This window comes from Hyperoodon ampullatus (assembly GCF_949752795.1).
Source record: "Hyperoodon ampullatus genome assembly, chromosome: 9".
Classification (NCBI taxonomy): domain Eukaryota; kingdom Metazoa; phylum Chordata; class Mammalia; order Artiodactyla; family Ziphiidae; genus Hyperoodon; species Hyperoodon ampullatus.
In genome coordinates, this window is record NC_136922.1 from 69,929,449 (window position 1) to 69,950,589 (window position 21,141).

Genomic DNA, 21,141 nt, shown 5'->3' on the forward strand with positions numbered 1-21,141 from the left:
CTCATAATATTTCAAAATTTTTTGTTATTGTTATATTTGTTATGGTGATCTGTGACCACTGATCTTTGATGGTACTATTGTAATTGTTCTAGGGCACCATAAACTGTGCCCATAATAAGACAGCAAACTTAATCAATAAATGTGTGTGTTCTGACTGCTCTACCAACTGGCCGTTCCCCCACCTCTCTCCCTCTGCTCAGGCTTTCCTATTCCCTGAGACACAACAATACTGAAATTAGGCCAATTAATAAACATACAATGTCCTCTAAGTAGTCAAGTGGGAGGATGAGCTCCATGACTCTCACTTTAAATCAAAGCTAAAAATGATTAAGCCTAGTGAGGAAGGTATGTCAAAAGCTCAGATAGGCTGAAAGCTAGGCCTCTCTCATGCCAAAAAGTTAGCCAAGTTGTGACTGCAAAGGAAACATTCTTGAAGGCAATTAAAAGTGCTACTTCAGTGAATGCACAAATGATAAGAAAGCAAAACAGCCTCATTGCTGATAGAAGAAAGTTTTAGTGGTCTGTATAGAAGATCAAACCAGCCACAACATTCTCTTAAGCTGAACCATGATCCAGAGCGAGGCCCTAACTCCTCTTCAGTTCTATCAAGGCTGCAAAAGGTAAGGAAGCTGCAGAAGAAAAGTCTGAAGCTAGCAAAGTTTGGTTTATGAGCTTGAAGGAAAGAAGCTGTTTTTGTAACGTTAAAGTGCAAGGTGAAGCAGCAAGTGTTTATACAGAAGCTGCACCAAGTTATTCAGAAGATCTAACTAAGATAATGAATGAAGGTGGCTAGACTAAGCAACAGCCTTACATTAGAAGAAGATGCTATCTAGGACTTCCATAGCTAGAGAGTAGAAGTCAAAGCCTGGCTTTGAAGCTGACTCTCCTGTTAGGGGCTAATGCAGTTGGTAACTTTAAATTGAAGCCAATGCTCATTCACCATTCCTGAAAATCCTAGGGTCCTTAAGAATTATGCTAAATCTACTCTGCCTGTGCTCTATAAATGGAACAACAAAGCCTGAATGACAGCACATCTGTTTAAAACATGGTTTCCTGAATATTTTAGGCCCACTGTTTACTGCTCAGGAAAAAAAATCCTTTCAAAACATTACTGCTCACTGACAATGCACCTGGTCACCCAAGAGCTCTGATGGAAATGTACAATGAGCCTTATGTTGTTTTCATGCCTGCTAACACATCATCCATTCTGCAGCCCACGGATCAAGAAGTCATTTCTACTTTCAAGTCTTATTACTTAATAAATACATTTCATAAGGCTATAGCTGCCATAGATAGTGATTCCTCTGATGGATCTGGCAAAATAAATTGAAAACCTTCTGGAAAGGATTCACCATTCTAGATGCCATTAAGAACATTTGTGATTCATTGGACGAGTTCAAAATATCAACATTAACAGGAACTTGGAAGAAGTTGAAACCAATGCACATGGATGACTTTGAAGGGTTCAAGACTTCAGTGGAGGAAGTAACTGCAGATGTGGTGGGAAAAGCAAGAGAATTAGAATTAGACGTGGAGCCTGAAGGTGTGACTGAATTGATACAATCTTATGATAAAACTAACAGATGAGGAGGTACTTTTTATGGATGAGCAAACAAAGTGGTTTCTTGAAATGGAATCTACTTCTGGTGAAGCTGCTGTAAATATTGCTGAAATGACAATAAAGGATGAAGAATATTATATAAACTTGATATAAACTTGAAAGTTGATAAAGTGGAAGCAGGGTCTGAAATTATTGACTCCAATTTTAAAAGAAGTTCTATTGTGGGTAAAATGCTACCAAATAGCATTACATGCTACAGAGAGATCCTTCGTGAAAGGGAGAATCAACTGATGCCACAAATCTCATTGCTGTCTTGTTTTAAGAAGTAGCCACAGCCACCTCCACCACCTTCAGCAACCACCGCCCTGACCAGTCAGCAGCCAGCAAAAAGATTATGACTCCCTGAAGATTCAGATGACAGCACTTTTTAGCACTAAGGTATTTTTTAATTAAGGTAGGTACATTGGGTTTTTTAGACGTAACGCTATTGCACACGCTAGACTACAGTGCAGTGTAAACATAACTTTTACATGCACTGGAAAACCAAAAATTTGTGTGACTGGCTTTATTTTGATATTCCCTTTATGACATATACCTATAAACATCTCATTTGAACCTCATAACAACCACAAAAGTACATATTATTATTAAACCATTTGATAGATAAGAAAAGTGAGGTTATAAGAGGTAAATGTTATTTTTCTTAATGTCACTTAGCTGACAAATATCAGAAGACGAACACAAATGCAGGTATTCAGACTCAAAATTTCAGTATGCACTAGTCTCTGATAGGATTTGCAAATATAAAGATGAATGAAATGTGTCCTGTCCTTCAGGAGCTCACAATCTGTTGGCTTATAATTATGCTTAGTGTTCTATGGGTGGGGGAAATGGTGGAAGCTTTTAATTCAGTTTGACCTAGTCTGAAAAAAATTACTGAAAACTGTCATCCTGAACTGAGCCTTTAAGACTGAATAGGAGTTTGCCAGATAAAGTCTATTGGAATGGGATAGGGATATTCCTTCCCAAATGACAAAACAACATGAGGCAGGAAGGAGAGTAGACTCAATTTCAGAAAGATAGAAGAGGAATGAAATAGCAAGTGTCAGTAGATGAGCTGGAGAGTTAAGGTAACTGAGGAATTTGAATGAAAGGGTTTTTATCTGGTATGTTATAAGTAACTATTCAAGGGCTTTAAGAAAGTAAGGATGACATTGCATTTTTTCAATAGATTTCTGGTAAGTGTGAATATATTTGAGGAAATGAGCCTAGGGGCAGGAGGTCCAGTCAGTTGTCTACAGAAATTACCCAGTAAGAGTTGTTAAAGGCCTGGACTAGGATAACAGGAGTAGGATTGGACAGGAAAAGATATTTGAACAAGATTAGGTGGGTAGGAGTTTACAAATGATTGGATTTGGGAATGAGTGATTCTAGGTTGATAGAGTGAATGGAAGATAATGGGATGCCCAACTGAATAAAGGAGCACATGAAAAGCCAGTTTTAGAAAAGAAAAAGTGTTTAATTTGGGACAGAATTAGTGATGTTAAACATGTTCTAATGAATTTAGACCTGCAGAACAGCAGGTGAAAAACGTGGTACTACATAAATCTGGAAGTCACCTAAATATCTGTGAACATTAAAAATGAGAGTAAATTATATCTTTCAACAATTGTCACGTGAGAAGGGCAATAAGCAGAAAAAATAAATCTGAAGAACACTAAGAATTAAGTATCAGAGCAAAAAAAAAAAACAGAAAATATGAGGAATAAATGGGACGGTATCAGTAGAGTTCCAAGAAGAAAGGGATGGTCAACAACTTCAAATATAGAAAGTTTCAGTAACTGAAGGTGATATTTGGATTTGGCAAAGGTTAGAACATTTTTGGTAAAAAATCATCTTCAGAGGTTTGTTCTTCCTTTGAATCCTCTAGGGAGATTCTTCTTTTCCCTAGTACTACAGAATTGTGATTGTTTTTCTTGCTTTATTAATTCTGCAATGAGGTGCAGAGAATGACATCAGTAAGATAAGGATTCCCTGGCCCCCTCACTGTCCACTTCCGTCTTGGCAGTTTCCACTCTCAGTTTGAATCCCTGAATGGAAATATAATGCTCAGTAAACAACTTCTGACTGTGGAATACTTAAACCAAGCTAGTAAGTCAGATGCAGTCTGTAATTCAGTTCTGTATGAATGGAGGACTACGTATCCCAAAACACTGCTGCATGTAATCCACACACTCCTCTTGACTTTTTGCTTGTCGACAATGTTCTCTCTGCGTAGACTCTTCCTCCTAGGAGGTACTGCCATTATATTAACACCTATTTCTGTTCCTGGTGGTTAGTGCAGTGAATATACACAATTTTTTTTTTTATTGCCTGGCACCTAAAGCCCCTCTTTAAAATAGAAAATTCATCACCTTTTGAATCCTGGTGAGAGGAAGAGTTCAGAACTTCTACTGAAGTTGACAGTTTCATCTACTTGCTCTCCCAGTGTTCAGATGACTTGTGCCCGATTTCTCTCAGATCCATTTCCTTCCTTTCTCTGCTCAGCTAGCTCTGTATCACAAGAAACTACAACAAACTTCTGGAGAGATTAGGCCAATGGAAGGCATTGATGGATGTTTGGAACTTGGACGGCATGCAGAAGCTAGGCAGGGTAATTGTGTCTCTATTATTCTGTCTCAGGCAGCATCTCTGTCACACCTCGTCCATAGCTCAGTCTCCTGGGACAATTTATCCCTCAGGGTCTCAACTTTCTCCAGGCATTCCCTAATTTATTTTTAGTTCCAATCAAATCTCCTTCTCTTCTGAACTCTGGTAACACCCATTTTTCCTCTAGTCCCAGGAGTGTTACTAGCTTCCTTTTGTTCCTTAATTTCTGGATGGGCTCACTGTCTTCCGTTTGGCTACTCAGCTCTTCCAACCCTGCATTACAGATCCAATATATTTGTAAGACTAAATGGTTTCTTGGTCTTATAACTAGACTAGACCCTGACTACCTCACTCAGCCTCCTTTGTAGCTGGGGTGCAGGTCTGTGTCTCAGAACCCATCAATCATATGCATTTACTCTGGACTTTGGAAAGGTTGCTGTCGCCATGATAAAGAGACAACGAGACAGAGAACCCTCTCTGGCTGTTATATGAGTTTCAATGTTGGCTGCAGTGTTAGTGATGCTAGTGATGGTGTCCATTGCCCCATTCCATTATTTTCAGGGGTACAAGCTGCAATGTCCTGTGGCTTGGAGCATTGTTACCTCCTTACCGAGTTTCTCAGCCTTCTAGGAAATTCTATACACTACACTTCTAATAAGTTCTTTGCCTAAGACAAGAGAATTGGTTTCTCTTGCTTGCCACTAAGAACACTGACTGATACATATTGAATCTTAGGAGTTACAGTCTTAAAACCAATATAGAATAAGAAAATGTAGGCAATTCCCTGGTGGTCCAGTGGTTAGTACTCTGCACTTTCACTGCAAGGGGCCGGGGTTTGCTGGGAAACTAAGAGCCCGCAAGCCCACGGCGTGTCTAAAAAAAAAAATGTGAGAGAAATAGTTTTAAGAAATGAGCCTGATTCTGGCCAGCTCTGACAGTTCCAGTGCAATCCTACCTGACAACATCCTTGAATCCCAGATTTAGGTACAGCAATTTGGGATGTTCTGGGTCAGAAGGCAGAGCAGGTATAATACAGAGGTATCTGTAAATCTCTCCAGATACCAACTTAGCTCTTCTCTTTAGTTGGTAGCATTGTTGCCCAGATTTGTGTATCTACATTCAGGGCTATTTCAATGGAAATTTAGGAGATGACTTGGCATTGCTCATTAGCCAAAATGTCACCACAGTGCCCAGTCCCTGTAAGTCATGCTGCAATTGATTGTTTATTTGGCTGTCTCTCTAATGGGACAATGAGATCCTTAGCAACAAACATTGTGTCACTTTGCTCCACATTCTAAGACCTAGCAGAGAACAGGAAAGATATTCAGCAAATATTTACTGAACAAATGAATGGATTCTGGAAAACCAGACTGAGAAACTAAAACTTTGTTCTGTATTGTTTCTGAAAATACAGTCACTGAATTTAGAACATTGTGTTTGGAAAGAGTACACAATGCTTTTTAGTTCAGTTATTCTCAGACTCCTCCAGGCTTCCTCCCTCATATTTCTTTACAATATCCGTCTTGTGATTGTTCAATAAAATGTCATCTCCACGAAAATCTCCTTGTAAAGTGTCAGTTATTCCTTCCTTTATGGTACAATATCACTTTGTACTTATGCTAATTATAAGAATTGTTGTATCACACTGTGTAATTCGTCTAATTGTCTGTATCCTCTATTAGACTTGGAATATTTCAACGACCAGAACCATGGTGCAGAACCTGCATCAATCCTTTGCACAATCTCAGGCATATTTTAGGACCAAGGTTCTTCATAGATTACTTGCAGGGATTCAATGAGACTGATTTTCTTCTTAATGCATATGTAAAATTTCATGCAGACACATGCTCTTTTTTGAAGAAAAGGTCCGTTTAGTGTTTTTAAATGTTTGTTGTATTTAATTTAATCAATCTATATATCAAATATGTTTTTGTTTTATTATATTTTAATTTTTTCAATACAAACTGCAATACATTACAACATTAAATCTGATACAGTGTTGTTTTCATGGGCATTCTTTCCATAGTAAAATGTAAAATGCTGGGATAAAGGAAGAGAAAGAAAAACAAGGAGGAAGTAATCTGTTCTCTAGATCATTGTTCTATAGATTATTATTTTTATTATAATGTTCTACCCCATCTCCTTTCTCTCCACTAGGCAAGAGATTTCTCCACACTGTGCTAAGATGTTACCTATTATGAAATGAGATGGAAAGAAAAGCACTGAAGTAATAGTTCTGACTCGACTCCATTGAGGCATTAAAGTCATTTCAACTAAATACTCAATTTAAAAATATATTGCTGATTTTTCTCACCAGAGTTTTTCAGTCCACAGTTCTTTATTTGAACTTCTTGAGGTCAGATGGGTTTTCAAATGCTGTATTTTTTCTAAATACTAAAAAGGTAATAAAATGCATTTACTTCCTATTAAGCAGCACCCTAGCAGAATCTGGGACAGCATCCCAAGATCCAACACACTAAAAATGCTATAGAAAACTGTATGGATATTCAGACTGAGAAAGATAAGTAAGGACTATAAATAAACCAATGTCATTCTTTGAAGTCAAATTTTGAAGCCAAATTAGGTCAGGTTTTGCAGACAAAAAAAAATTAGTTTTCAGAGTTATTTGGATCTTGGAAATCAAGGCTTGTATTCAACTTGCACTACTGGGCTCCTTATTATGAATTTTTCAATTGAATTATTTTTCTTAAACTATATCAACTTCAAACTCATAGTGGAGCTTATGGAATGCTATCACTGCCAAAATAAGAGTAGATGAAAAATAATGAGTTATAGGGAGCGTGGAGAGAAGAAACCTCAGCATCTTAAAATGTTAACTACTACAAAAATAATTTAGAGTTTTAGAATTTATGTATGTCACATACATAAATACACAAACATGCACACACACATCAGATAAGCAACAGCAAACATAGAGCACTAAATGCCATACAGGCATGGTCAAGGTTACTTTGGATGCTGTAAGTTAGAGGTTGAATGAGAAAGTATGGGGGAAAAAATGGGATATGCAACAAGGAGATTGTCACGGTCCCTATAAACTTACCATAAGGATATCAGACTCACCAAGCAGTTTAAAAAAAAAGAAAGGGCCAAAACCTTCTGAACATTCACAAACTTCTGTTCATTGTGGACTTAGTGGTTAAACAGTCTTTAGCAGAAAGTTAAGGTGCAGTTTCTGGGTCAGTCATTCTAGTTAAAGTATCTCTTTTCCCTTGATTTTCATAGAAGGACCCACTCTGAATGATGTTTTTAAAAACTACTGGGAAAAATTTCACTGAGAAAGTAAGAGATAAGCAATATAAGCATCCTATTAAAAAGTAATTTCAGATGACTAGAAGCAAAATATACAAAGACGAGGATGTGAAAAACGAAAGAGCGTTCTTTCATGCCTATCATGAACATTTTAAGTTAAATGCTTATTTTAAAAAAATTTAATTGTACTGTCAATAAGGACCTTCTCAAGAGCATATTAACCAAAACATGGGGACCTAGTTCACTCATTAAAATGTTTCATTATTCAGACAATGTGTGTCACCTATTGATTATTATCCGTTACAATTCCTAACACAAATAAAACTTAGTCACATTTAAAAATCAGGTTTAGCAAAGTCATTTTTGGTAATAATGTCCTTATAAAAGTATTTCAAAATCATAAATTTTATACATATATATATCCCTTCAATGGTATTATTTGCCTGAACTCAAATTATCAGGTGGATGTAACCAAACTAGCATGGGACATAACCAAATTCTACTTGCTCCTTACAGAGAGGTGAATCATACCGCTGGGATCTGGGATGCTGGAGACCATATTCTCCACTGATACAATTTTCCCCCAAATATCCATTCTTTTCCTCGGAATATCCCGCCATATTCTTTCATCATGAGTTATTAAAAGAAACCCCTCTGAGGAAACAGCAGTACCTATCAGATCACTGATGTGACGGCTTGAGCAGAGTGACAGATGGCACATGTGCTTTACACATTCTCAGAGTAACATAATTATAATCGATGATTGTCCTATCTTCCACATTTCCCCCAGGGAATACTTCTTTCCTTGTTTGACTTCTTTTCTGGTTTGCTCAGCCTCTCTCTGGAATTTTTACTTTTTCAATTCCCTGACTTCATATTGTTCCTTAATTCCATACCCCTTGTTCTTCTGCCTCCTTAGGAGTCCAGTCTAAAGCAAGCATATTAGAATGGGGAATTTAAATACAATGGCATTAGAAGATAAATAAATAAATGAATATAGCCTTTTTAAATGACAGGATTCTTGACTGAGAAACATTCTAAGATAAAATGCAGCTTACTAATTACCATAATTATGTTGTTTATATACATTAATACATGTATACAATGCATGAAAGACTTTACTTGAACTAGCATTCACTGTAAACAAATATTAGTCAACACTTATTTTAAAAAGAGCTATATTAAAATTTAAAATGAAAATTAATACAAAACAGAAATAGAGAGAGACTCAGAAAAGGAAGAGAAAGAATGTGGATGGCATTTATAGAGAAAACAGTATCACTGAAATGGTTACTATATTGTATCATTTTGAAATCATAGTAGAAGATGCTGCTGATGACTCCACCCCCAGAAGTCTGGGAAACAGAAATATTACAGATGTTTTTCAAGTAAACTGATGAAACACTGAAGCTTCTGAAAATTTCTGGATAGTAATGGTTTGTGGAAGTGGTTGCTCTCACCCTTTCCCCACCACTCTCAACACACACATCCACACACATATATACAACATGAAGTGTCATCACACCATATTACAGCATATCAAGAAGCCACTCTATGTTTGTTAGCTTAAACAAATGTATCACTGAACTCATCATTTTTATTATAAAATAATTCATCTCTCTTCATAGTTTCCACAGACTTCCATGAAATTTCTATGGCAAGAATTCAAGAATTTAATAGGCAACTCACTGATTAAAAAAAATGAAAAGAGGGCTTCCCTGGTGGCGCAGTGGTTGAGAGTCTGCCTGCCGATGCAGGGAACACGGGTTCGTGCCCCGGTCTGGGAAGATCCCACATGCCGCGGAGCGGCTGGGTCCGTGAGCCATGGCCGCTGAGCCTGCGCGTCCGGAGCCTGTGCCCCGCAACGGGAGAGGCCGCAACAGTGAGAGGCCCGCGTATAGCAAAAAAAAAAAAAAAAAAAAAAATGAAAAGAGAAGATAAACTTTTTTTGAGAAGCATAAAAAAGTATTAGTCTAAATTAATAGAGAAATTTCTACCTGCTGTGATCAGATTCATCTATTTAAATATTACTTAAGAATTCATTTTTAAATTTCTATTATCAGGATTAGTTTCATTATGTAAATGCATAGTTCTTCTAAGAAAAGGTTTAACATTAGTGTATACAGTTCACAAAAGTGTTTGCTAATGATTCAGAATTTGTATGTAAATATGCATAGTGTTATAAAGCTTGGGGAAAGGAAAAAGTGAAAATAAGAATACAGCTACCAGGGACTCCCCTGGTGGCACAGTGGTTAAGAATCCGCCTGCCAGTGTAGGGGACACAGGTTCGAACCCTGGTCCAGGAAGATCCCACATGCCGTGGAGCAACTAAGACCGTTCACCACAACTACTGCACCTGTGCTCTAGAGCCCACAAGACACAACTACTGAGCCCACATGCCACAACTACTAAAGCCCACACACCTAGAGCCCATGCTCTGCAACAAAGAGAAGCCACCACAATGAGAAGCCCGCACACCACAAGGAAGAGTAGCCCCCACTCACCACAACTAAAGAAAGGACACGTGCAGCAATGAAAACCCAATGCAGCCAAAATTAATTAATTAATCAATCAATTAATTAGTTAATTAAAAATAATACAACTACATATATTCTACTTGATATAAATCTCTGTAGATTCAACATTGTCTTATCAACTGATAGATGATAATGCCTTTGAACATTTGACAAGGTCTATAGGCAGTTGAGGGGGGCACACTGCAGAAAGTTAAAAATTGGTCTAATCCTAATTATTTTGATAGTTCAGTTGTAACCAATGCTATGTACATTCCAGACAAGCACATGAAAATGAAGTGATGTGGAATATGTAGCTAAATTGTCATGAATATGTAGAAAAATTGTCATTTTTTTCCCATTAGGGGAAAAAAAAATAGATTACAGTCTCACCAAACACTGGCCCAAAAGGAGGGAATTTAAAAGAAGCTATAAACCTCCAAGTATTTAGACAAGTTATAAGTAAAAGTTTATGGTATGTTAGGTGAGTATGAAATAGGGATCACCACAGTAAGCAAGTTGTCCATTTAGCACAGAACTTTGAAGTCATGAAAAATGGATATTATGTACTATCATTCCTGGTTGAAATTATTCCTGATAATCTGGAAGGTGAAATGAGTTTTTTTCAATTAGAATTTGTTGAAGCACATTAGATTGTGACAGATAAACTAGTATCTTTTCTTTTAATCTCTCAGCTAAACTCAAATTCATCCACTTGAAAATTATCTTCCACTAAAAATCTATGCCTCTTCCTCCATCTTTCTATCCACCTCTAATGTTCTCCACGTAAGATTTCAGCACTACCTTCAGACAAGTCACTGTAACCCCACACCACTCTCTTTTAACAAGCTCTGCTCTGTCTTATCTATCTATACCAAATATTTGAGGTTTTTCGGTAGGTTTATATTCTAGTAATTAGAGAAGAATATTAAAGATTGAGCATCTAAAAAAGCTATACAGTTGCTAAAAATAATAAAGTTCTTAAATGAAGTTAGCTCATTATTTCCTTCCTTCTCCAACAGCATCTTAATTTACTTTGGAGCTACTCCTACACAGCACGTTTCTCTGTCTTCACTCACAGATGTTGCATAGTTTTCCCTACATTCCTAGGTTCTCACCCACTTCTCATATTCTCTCTCTTTCAGAACCAGTACACATTGAGGTTTATTAATAATTGTCATAGATATAAAGTATAAAAGGCCTCAAATGAATTTCAGCAACACCTTTTTGCAAGAAGGACAGACATCTGAGTTCATTCCAGCAGAGATCTTAATTTACTTCATAAAGAAGGGTAGAACAACTGTCCTCTGGCATAATATTGTAATCTAATCACTGGAAATTCTGTTTTCCTCAGTTTCATCAGAAAGACCATTTAACAAACCTGAGCTTAGCTCACTTTTTTAAAATATGGAAAGGAACAAATATAAAGTTGGAAGCATTGTTAACTTATAAACTTCAAATGAAAAAAAGAATGTAAAAATATTTCAGATTCTGAAATGTTTCACATTCAAAAAGCAATATATATTTCTATCATAATTAATATTTTTATTGTTGAAATTTTTAGACTTTAAAAAATCAGATATTCCATTATAGTTTAATTGTCATTGTTTTTGCTTATAACTAGATATTAATCACTATAAAGTCTTTAAATTTTTCCATTTAGTGGTATCATTTTAGATTACTAAGTTAAAGTTGCTCTTTTACATGAAATCCTTAAGAGAGGAGATTATTAAAATATGGGTTAACTCATGTTCTGCATAAGTCTAAGAAGCAAGCAGAAAGAAGAGCAGGATGAAGTACACTTACAACATGAAAGAGCTGGAAATTATGAAGTGATTTGTAAGCGATTTTAAATCATACTATAAAAAGGGACCCTTGAGTTAAGAAAAAAATTCAAATTAGTTATCCTATTAGAGGTACAGTACAGGAAAAAATTGCAGATAGGGCAAATACTTTATTCATAACATGCTAACTAAAATTTTAAAAGCTGAAGTAGTATCTTATACATATGTCTCAAAGATAAATATTAATGAATAAAAGAAATTTCCATACTGGTGAATGGGAAAAAATCTATAGTAGCAAATCAGCCTATGTTTGTTTGTTTGTTTGTTTCCTTTTCTTTTGTCTGCTATGTGATTTCAATAAAATTAAAACTCTTTGAGCATTTTTCCTATGCTCATATTTTATGACAATGTCTAAGTGAAGCACAGCTGGCATGCTCCAAGTTCGCAGCCACCGCTGATCACACCAGTGTATCTAAACAGTCTTTCCTCTTCTGACACATGAGTAGAATCTCACTCTTTAGTGGACCAATACAACAACTGATTAACACATTTCTAATGAAATTTATATACCATTTTTATGTATTTATCTCATATCCTATCCCTGTGTATTCCCTACTGCCAAGAACAATAAGTTTAATTTAGTAACACTAAACTCAAGTAAATCAGTATGTCTAACTGACCCTAAGTTCTGATTTATAAAAAAAGTCTCTTCACTAACTGAATGTGTTTGTGTGTAGAACTTTTTGGGACCTCGCGCAAACTAAAGTCACAATGATATTTCCTATTACGTATTGCTGAAAGGAAGCAACCTCAGTGATAAGAACAGAAGGGCCTATAAAGAATAATTCATAATGCTTGAGCAATGCAAATGAAAAAAAGTCAGTGTCACAATCCCTAAGTATTTATAATTTTGTGTGGAAATTATATTACTATTAAGAAAACATTTTAAAATACACTGCCTGGTATCAAAGTATGTTTGATTAAAAGTGTTCATATTTTAGACTCAGAATGATGGATTTAAAAAGCATTTTATGAAGCACAATTTTTTTATTTAAAAGAATAAATAAAACATAAAAGTTTAAGATATATGTTTGTTACCACATTGCTGCTTTTTATAGGGGATGAGTCGTGCTATTTGGATTAAGCTATGGAATGAATTAAAATTTAAAATGTCATTTTCAACCAATATCTTATTTATCTTTACAATCCTTCTTGCCCAGTACATAGCATAGTATGGGTTTTTTTTGTTTTTTGTTTTTGCCATAATCGGTACCTCTAAATATTTTTAAATTAAAATCTGTTTAGGGAGTAAGAAAAGTTCATTTACTATAAATGATTAGAGATGGAGACGTTTTAAAGATAGCCTCTGTATCTATGTGACTGGGAAATAGAATCATCTGAAAAAAATAAACAAAAAAGTTTCTGGTGGACTGATTATTGACTGAAAGGCAGCTTTATGTACTCTGCTCTGTGACTCCAGGGTTGAGAATTTGCAAACTATATTTCCCCAATTCTCTGAAAATAGGAACCACTAGAAGGTATGTTGACTTTCTCGCCATGGTTTAAGATGCTCAACAAAACTGTTTATATTCCATCCCACTTAGAGAAAAAAACTTCCTTTTAAGGATGTCATAAATATTTTGCCTATTTTTGAACTTTATATAAATGTTTTATGGTTTGCTTCTTTAGCTCAACATTAGGTTTGAATGATTCATCTATCTTGTTTTACACATAGCACTAGATTATTACTTTTCACATCTTTAAAAGATGTCATTATATAAATACATCACTATTTATTCAATGTAATGTTGATAGTCATTTGGGTTGTCACCAGTATTAAAGTATTCCAAACATTACGTCTATGAACATTTGTGTTCACTGTTTAGCAGACTCTTCTACAAAGTGATTGTACAAATTTGCACACCAATTCAGCAACATATGAAAATTCTAATAGCTCTATATCCTCTAAAAGACTTTTTAAATGTTGGTCAAATTTGTAAGTGTGTAGAGCTATCATATTATAGTTTTAATCTGCATTTCCAAAAATATTAATAAGATTGAGAACTTTTTAATCATCTATAAGAAGTAAGTTGCAAGTTCAACGGGACTAAATATATTAAACATGTTTAAAATTCTTGAGCTACCCAGGAAGAGATAAAAGTACTAACTCACATATGAAAATTCAAGAATGCATACTGTAATTTGTGCATATAGTGAAAGCACATACAATTACTTGGCTGCTAGAAGAAAACTAGAATAATAAAAATAATCAATTCGAAGTAAGTTAACAAAGGTGAGAAAAAGGAACACAGCACAGGTGGGAAAAATTCATAAAATTGTACAATGGCAAATTTAGATATTAAATACCAATTATTCTGCTAAATATAAAATTCTATATATTCTAATTAAAATGCAAACATGTTAATAAAAATTTATTAACAATTAATGAAAAAATAGTTTCCACAAGACATATAAAATGCATGGATTTAAAATTTGGGAATAAAAAGATAGAAAAACATATACCATGTATAAACTAACCAAATGAAAGCTGAAATAGCTATATTAGTATCAGTGAGCAGTGTACTAATATAAAGTCCTAAAAATAAATTTTATTAATATAAAAATTTAATTCACCAAATATAGGTAATATCCATAAATTTGTATGCAACTAATAGCAAAGCCTCAAAGCATATAAAGTAACAAAATAGAACTTTAAAAAATGGCATAAATAATTCCATAATTACACAAGATATTTTTAACCCATGTTTCTCAATAATTGAAAGGATAACCAGACAAACAGTAGTAAACATATAAAAGATTTGAAAAGTACTATTAACAAACTTCATCTAATCAACATAATATAGAACACTACTGGTAACAACTACAGAACAAAATTTTTTGCAGAACAGAAATTCTTGCCAAACAAAATTCTCAAATGAACATTAAATATTGATCAGATCTGAGCACATGCCTCACCAAAACCAAGTATCAGTAAAAACTAAAGTACTGAAATCATCTTGAATATGTTCTCTGGCCAAGTGCAAAGTTAGATAACTTTTAATTCCTCGTAAGTTTGGATATTAAGAAATGCACTTCTAAATAATCAACTGGGTCAAAGAAAACATGACAAGAAAGATTTAGGAAATAATTTAAATCACATTTTACCATTTTCCAATGTATGCAGGTGTGTGAAAAAAGATAGGGTATTAGAGTAAAAAAATTAAAACAACCATAATAAATATGTTTGGACCCTTAGGGAATTAAAAAATAATATTATATTCAACAATACTATTACATAAATAAATTTTTAAAATTATTTCATAGATATGATGATGTTTCAGTTAAATAGGAAAATCTTCTTATTATTAGAGGAACATAGCTTTAATTTTTTTCAGAGAGTACTGTCATAAAATTTAAAATTATTTTCAGGGGCTTCCCTGGTGGCGCAGTGGTTGAGAGTCTGCCTGAGGATACAGGGGACGCAGGTTCGTGCCCCGGTCCGGGAGGATCCCACATGCCGCAGAGCGGCTGGGCCCGTGGGCCATGGCTGCTGGGCCTGCGCGTCCGGAGCCTGTGCTCCGCGGTGGGAGAGGCCACAGCAGTGAGAGGCCCGTGTACCGCAAAAAAAAAAAAAAAAAATTATTTTCAAGTAGTTCAGAAAATAATAGACCTACCTACTGATGAGAAAGAGAGGACAAATAAGACAAAAAGTTAACAATTTGTAAAAGGATACCTCTACTTCTTATATTATTCTTTTAGTTTGTCTCCATCTTCATAATTTTTCTTTTTTTTTTTTAAAGATTTTCTTTTTGATGTGGACCATTTTTTAAGTCTTTATTGAAGTTGTTACAATATTGCTTCTGTTTTATGTTTTGGTTTTTTGACCTTGAAGCATGTGGGATCTTAGCTTCCCAACCAGGGATCAAACCTGCACCCCCTGCATTGGAAGCCAAAGTCTTAACCACTGGACTGCCAGGGAAGTCCCCACAATTTTTCAAGTAAAATCTGAGTGAAATTTTTGAGGGATAAAGCTCAGGCTGTGGTCAGAGGCAAATTTATAACCTTCAAATAGAACTAGAGATGAAGAATAAAATGTAAAAATCTCAAGAATCTAACCAAGAAGTTAGAGAAAGAAAAGCAAATTATACATAAGACACAAGCAGAGATGAGTAACTTAGAAAACAAATATCCAAGAGAGGGTATAAACAAAGTCAAAATATGATTCTCTGAAAAGATTAATAAAACTGAAAAACCTCTGACAATATAAATAATATAAATGTAAAATGTAAATGTAAAACATAAAAATCTACTTTAGGAATAAAAAAGGTATAACTGTACATTCTACAAATATTAAAAACTAATTATTAAGGATAATTACAGATATTAATTCTACAGATATTAAAAAGTAATACTGTTATGGATTGAACTGTGTCCCCCAAACTTCATATGTTGAAGTCCTCTTTGTAGGTATAGTCAAGTTAAGATGAGGTTATTAGGGAGAGACCTAATAGAGTATGACTGGTGTCCTAATATAAAGGGGAAGTTTGGACATAGAGACAGACATTCACAGAGGGAAAACAATGTGAAGAAACAGAGAGAATGCCACTTACAAGGAAAAACTGAGCTACCAGAAGCTACTAGAGAGGCATGAAACAGATTTTTTCCTTACAGCCTTCAGGAGAAGCCAATCCTAATAATGCCTTGATTTCAGACTCCTAGCATCCAGAACTGAGACAATAAATTTCTAAGACACCAAGTTTGCAGTACTTTGTTATAGCATCCCTAGCAAACTAATACAGGTTGTATAAACATATTTTGCCAATAAATTTAAAATGTTGATAAAGTTGACAAATTCCAAGAAAGAAACAATAAAAATTAAAACAAAAATAAATATAAAATCAGAATAGTTTAATAATTTTAAGGAAGTGAAACCTAAAAATAAAACATTCCCACAGAGACATTTCAAGGCTTAATCAGTAGATGGATTCAGTAATAAATCCCAGGAAATATTTCTGGAAAAAAATTATACAAATTTTTGGTTTTCAAATGTGATATGCTTTTTGCCCTCTAATATGATGATATTGTGAATTACATCATTTGTTTTTCAAATGTATGTCAGGCTTGAATTACCAGGATATATCCCTCTTTGTCATGATATATTATCCATTTATATATTGTGGGATTTGATTGTGCAAAGGATTTTTTACATCTAAGTTTGTGAGGGACATTGTTCTATTAATCTTTCTTTGTAATGTCTTTGTTTGGTTTGGGTTTTGGCCTGATAAAAATGAATTGCAAAATGTTTTCTCTCTTCCTTTTCTTGGAAAAGTTAATGTAGAAACAGTAATATTTCCTTTTTGAATGTTGATTAGAATTTTCCAGTGAAGCCCTTTGGTCCTGGGGATTTATTTCTTGAAAAACTTTATTTATTAATTTGGTTTCTTTAATAGACATAGAATAATTCACATTATTTAATCTTGAGTAAGGTTGGTTAGTTGGTGTCTTTTAAGGAATTTGTCCATTTCATCTAAATTGTTAAATTTATGAGCATAAAGTTGACTGACTGTAAAGCTGACTTTTATCTTTTTAACATCTGTAGGATCTATAATATCCTTTTTTCATTTCTCATTTAATAATTTGTGCCTTCTCTTTTTTTCATGGTTACTCTTTCTAGAATTTTATTAATTTTTAATATTTTCAAAGAACCAGCTTTTGGGTTTTTTAAAACATCTCTTTTTTTTTCTGTCTTCAATTTCATTGATTTTTATTTTGTTATTTCTTTCCTTCAGCTTGCTTTAGGATTAATTTTTACCTTCATTCTCACTCTCCAAAATAGTGACCCCATCTTCCTTTCATGCACTACTGTAGGTAAGTCAAGACTCAAATAACATCTTCTAAGAACCTGTATTTTCTTATACATCAGGGTAGTTGCCTGGCTAGACCTCAGTTTTCTGATGGGTTCTAAAGTAATGACTTAGTAGATTATCTGGAGTGATGATGCTCTTTCCAGCTTTCTACATCCTGGGAAAAAGTCAGAAACTCTTTTAAAAAGTATTGTTCTCACTCCTTTTCAAATTAGATAATTTCTATTCATCTGTCTTCAGGTTCACTGACACTTTTCTTTGTTACCTCTATTCTTCCGTTAAGTTCATCCAGGGAATTCTGAAAATTTTAAATATTATTATATTTTTAAATTCTAAAATGTCCATTTGTTTCTTCTTTATAATTTCTACTTTTCAGCTGAGATTTCCTATCCTTTATCACAAGTACATGCCATATTAAGCACAGTTAATTTATATTCTTTTATGATAATTCCACCATTTGGGATATCGCAGTTGATTTTCTTCTCCTTTGAGAATAATACCATTTTCCTGGTTCTTCTTATGTTAATTAATTTGGAATTTTTCCTGGACATTGTGAAAATTGTGTGGTGGAGAATCTTGATATAGTTATATTCTTCTGACAAGTTTTGATCTATTTTTTAGCAAGCAATTACCTTGATTAGGCTCCTACTGCAATCTCTATCTCACTTGAAACAGGTAGCAACTCAATTTTAAGTATATATATATATATATTTTTTTTAACCTTTTAGCCAGGATGCCTGCATGTGCTATTTTTAGACCAGGTAGACACTTAGGTAGTGATTGTACACAGAACACAGGGTTCTCCTTCTATACGCTCTCCTTTCCAGGACACTCTTCTCATTCTCCAGCACAGGCAATGCACTTTTTATTACAAGTTCAGCTGTCTTTCTCTGTGCTGTGAACATGGCCCACCCTCAGGCCAAATCCACAAAAATGGACTAACCTATGTCAGGACTTTTCTTCAAGTCTCAACTTCCCTCCAAAATCTGTCTTTTTTTGTTCACTCTGGAGCCCTCAGAGTGGTTGGTTTTTTGTATTAGTCCAGAGTCGCTTCATATCATTTTGGAACAATTAGAATGTTAGAGGTTTACTCTGCCAAATGGTAAGAGAACTCCACAAATTCTCTTTTTAATGCAATCTTCTATTTAGCCCATTAATGCATTCTAAAATTTGATGATAATCTCTTTCATTTCCAAATCTTTTGTTGCTTTTTCTTGTTATTCTTGTTGTTCTTGTTATTCTTTTATGATTGGGCTGATAATTTTTGATGGTTTCTTATTCCTTTTTATGTTTATGATTTATGGTTTTTAAATCTATATTTTATTTCTTGAAGCAATTTAAAAACAATTATTTTATATTTTGTATTAAGTAATTCCAATTTCAAGAGTTCTTAGAAATATACATATGCTGTTTTGTTAATTTTGTTCACTCTTACTCACAGGGGCTTTATTCCTTGTACATTTGGTTAACTTTATTATGTGCTCATATTAGACCTTTTAAAGGGAGATTATTTGCATTTGTTTCTGTCGCATGTCTTCCAGTTTTATAAACTCAGGGCCACTTCAGTTTTTCAGCTTAGGATTCTCTGGACCTTGAAATTAGAGTAAATTTAATTTACAATTAATGTGAGGAAGTCCTATGGTTACAAATTCTCAGAGTTTTTTATTTTCCCATTCTGAATCTGCCTAAAATAGACAAGTTATCTTGTCATTTTCCTTTGCTGGCAGGTTAGATTTTCTATCACACTTTCATTGGCATTATAGCCATTTGAGAGTTCTTGCTTTATATGTGGGTCTCGATTCCAACTCGTCATTTTGTAAGAGTCCCAGACATTGTATTAATTTCACCAAAGAGTCTATAAAAATCAAGTCTAGTTCTTAGCAAAAGTAAATGTCCCAAAGCAGCCACAGATTCTGTGTCCTTACTATTTTGGTTATGTTTCTCAACTCTTTAATCTCAGCTATCAATTTTATAGCCTATTTGCATTAATTTTTCTGCACCTAAATGTTTTATGATGAGAGTGTCTTTCAGAATATCTAGTCACCTACCATATTGGTAGTAAAAGAAATTCTATACTTGGCTGCCGGTGCTGGAGCCGCCACTGGGGCCGGCTTGGCCTGCGAGCTCCTTTGAGGAGCGGGAGGTTGGGCCGCAGTTACAGCCTCATCGGCTCCCGGTGCCTGACCCTTCGGCAGCACGGCGTGCGGGGCGATGTGGAAGCGGCCCATGGAGTTCGAGGCGGCGCTGCTGAGCCCCGGCTCCCCGAAGCGGCGGTGCTGCGCCCCTCTGCCGGCCACACTCCGGGCCTCAGGCCCCCGGACGCCAAGCTGCCAATGCTGCTTCAGGAGCAGACCCCACCGCTGACTCTGCAGCAGCCCGCCCCGCCATGCCCGGCAGCGAGCGGCGCCTTCCAACTGTGGGGCAAATTTTTCAGAACATAAAACAAGAATATAGTCTTTATCAGCGGTGGAGACGTTTAGAAGTTGTTCTTAATCAGAGTGACGCTTGTACTTCGGAAAGTCAGCCTCACTCAGCGCTCACAGCACCTAGTTCTCCAGGTTCCTCTTGGATGAAGAAGGACCAGCCCACCTTTACCCTCTGACAAGTTGGAATAATATGTGAGCGTCTCTGAAAAGACTATGAAGGGCCTCCCTGGTGGCGCAGTGGTTGAGAGTCCGCCTGCCGATGCAGGGGATACGGGTTCGTGCCCCGGTCTGGGAGGATCCCATGTGCCGCGGAGCGGCTGGGCCCGTGAGCCATGGCTGCTGAGCCTGCGCGTCCGGAGCCTGTGCTCCGCAACGGGAGAGGCCACAGTGGTGAGAGGCCCGCGTACCACAAAAAAAAAAAAAAAAAAAAAAAAAGACTATGAAGATAAAATTCGGGAGGAGTATGAGCAAATCCTCAATACCAAATCAGCAGAACAATATGAATCTTTTGTGAAATTCACACATGATCAGATTATGCGACGATATGGGACAAGGCCAACAAGCTACGTGTCCTGAATCTTTCTTGCATATCTGGGTACCAGGTTTGACCTCAAGAGATGACTGCTGCACACTTTTTGCAACTAGTTTGATATCACATTTCAGCTCCAACTCTGCATCCTGAGAACACTTAAATGTTTCTGCAGGTCCATTTTATACAACTTGAAAGACCTTAAAACTTTCCAGTTGCCACAGGCATATCTTTCTTTTCTGCTCATCCAAAACACAGCTGTGCCCTGCTGTGATAGATTTTCCAAACAAAAATACCTGGAGCAGCAGTTTAGCAAAATATGTCCTCAGTGGCACTCAACAAATGGAGTTTCCCCAAGTACAGTTCTGTAAGAAGTGTGTGTGAGAGTGTGTGTATCTGTATTTTGTTATTATTTGTATTGTGCAAATTTTTTTGACTTTGGGGATTCTGTGAATTTGATGCACGACAATTATGGTTAAAAACATTGCTTTGGTCTACAGAAGATCATTAACGTTTTGTGACCATGTAAGTTGTAACAGTGG

At 35.5% G+C, this 21,141-nt stretch overlaps 1 pseudogene across 1 annotated transcript; it reads left to right on the forward strand.

The window, feature by feature from the left end:
- The first annotated feature begins 567 nt into the window (after positions 1-567).
- LOC307058380 (akirin-1-like) lies at positions 568-20,646 on the forward strand (annotated as a pseudogene). Its single transcript has 3 exons — positions 568-620; positions 19,840-20,262; positions 20,507-20,646. The product of its transcript is annotated as an akirin-1-like (transcript).
- The last annotated feature ends 495 nt before the right edge of the window (positions 20,647-21,141 follow it).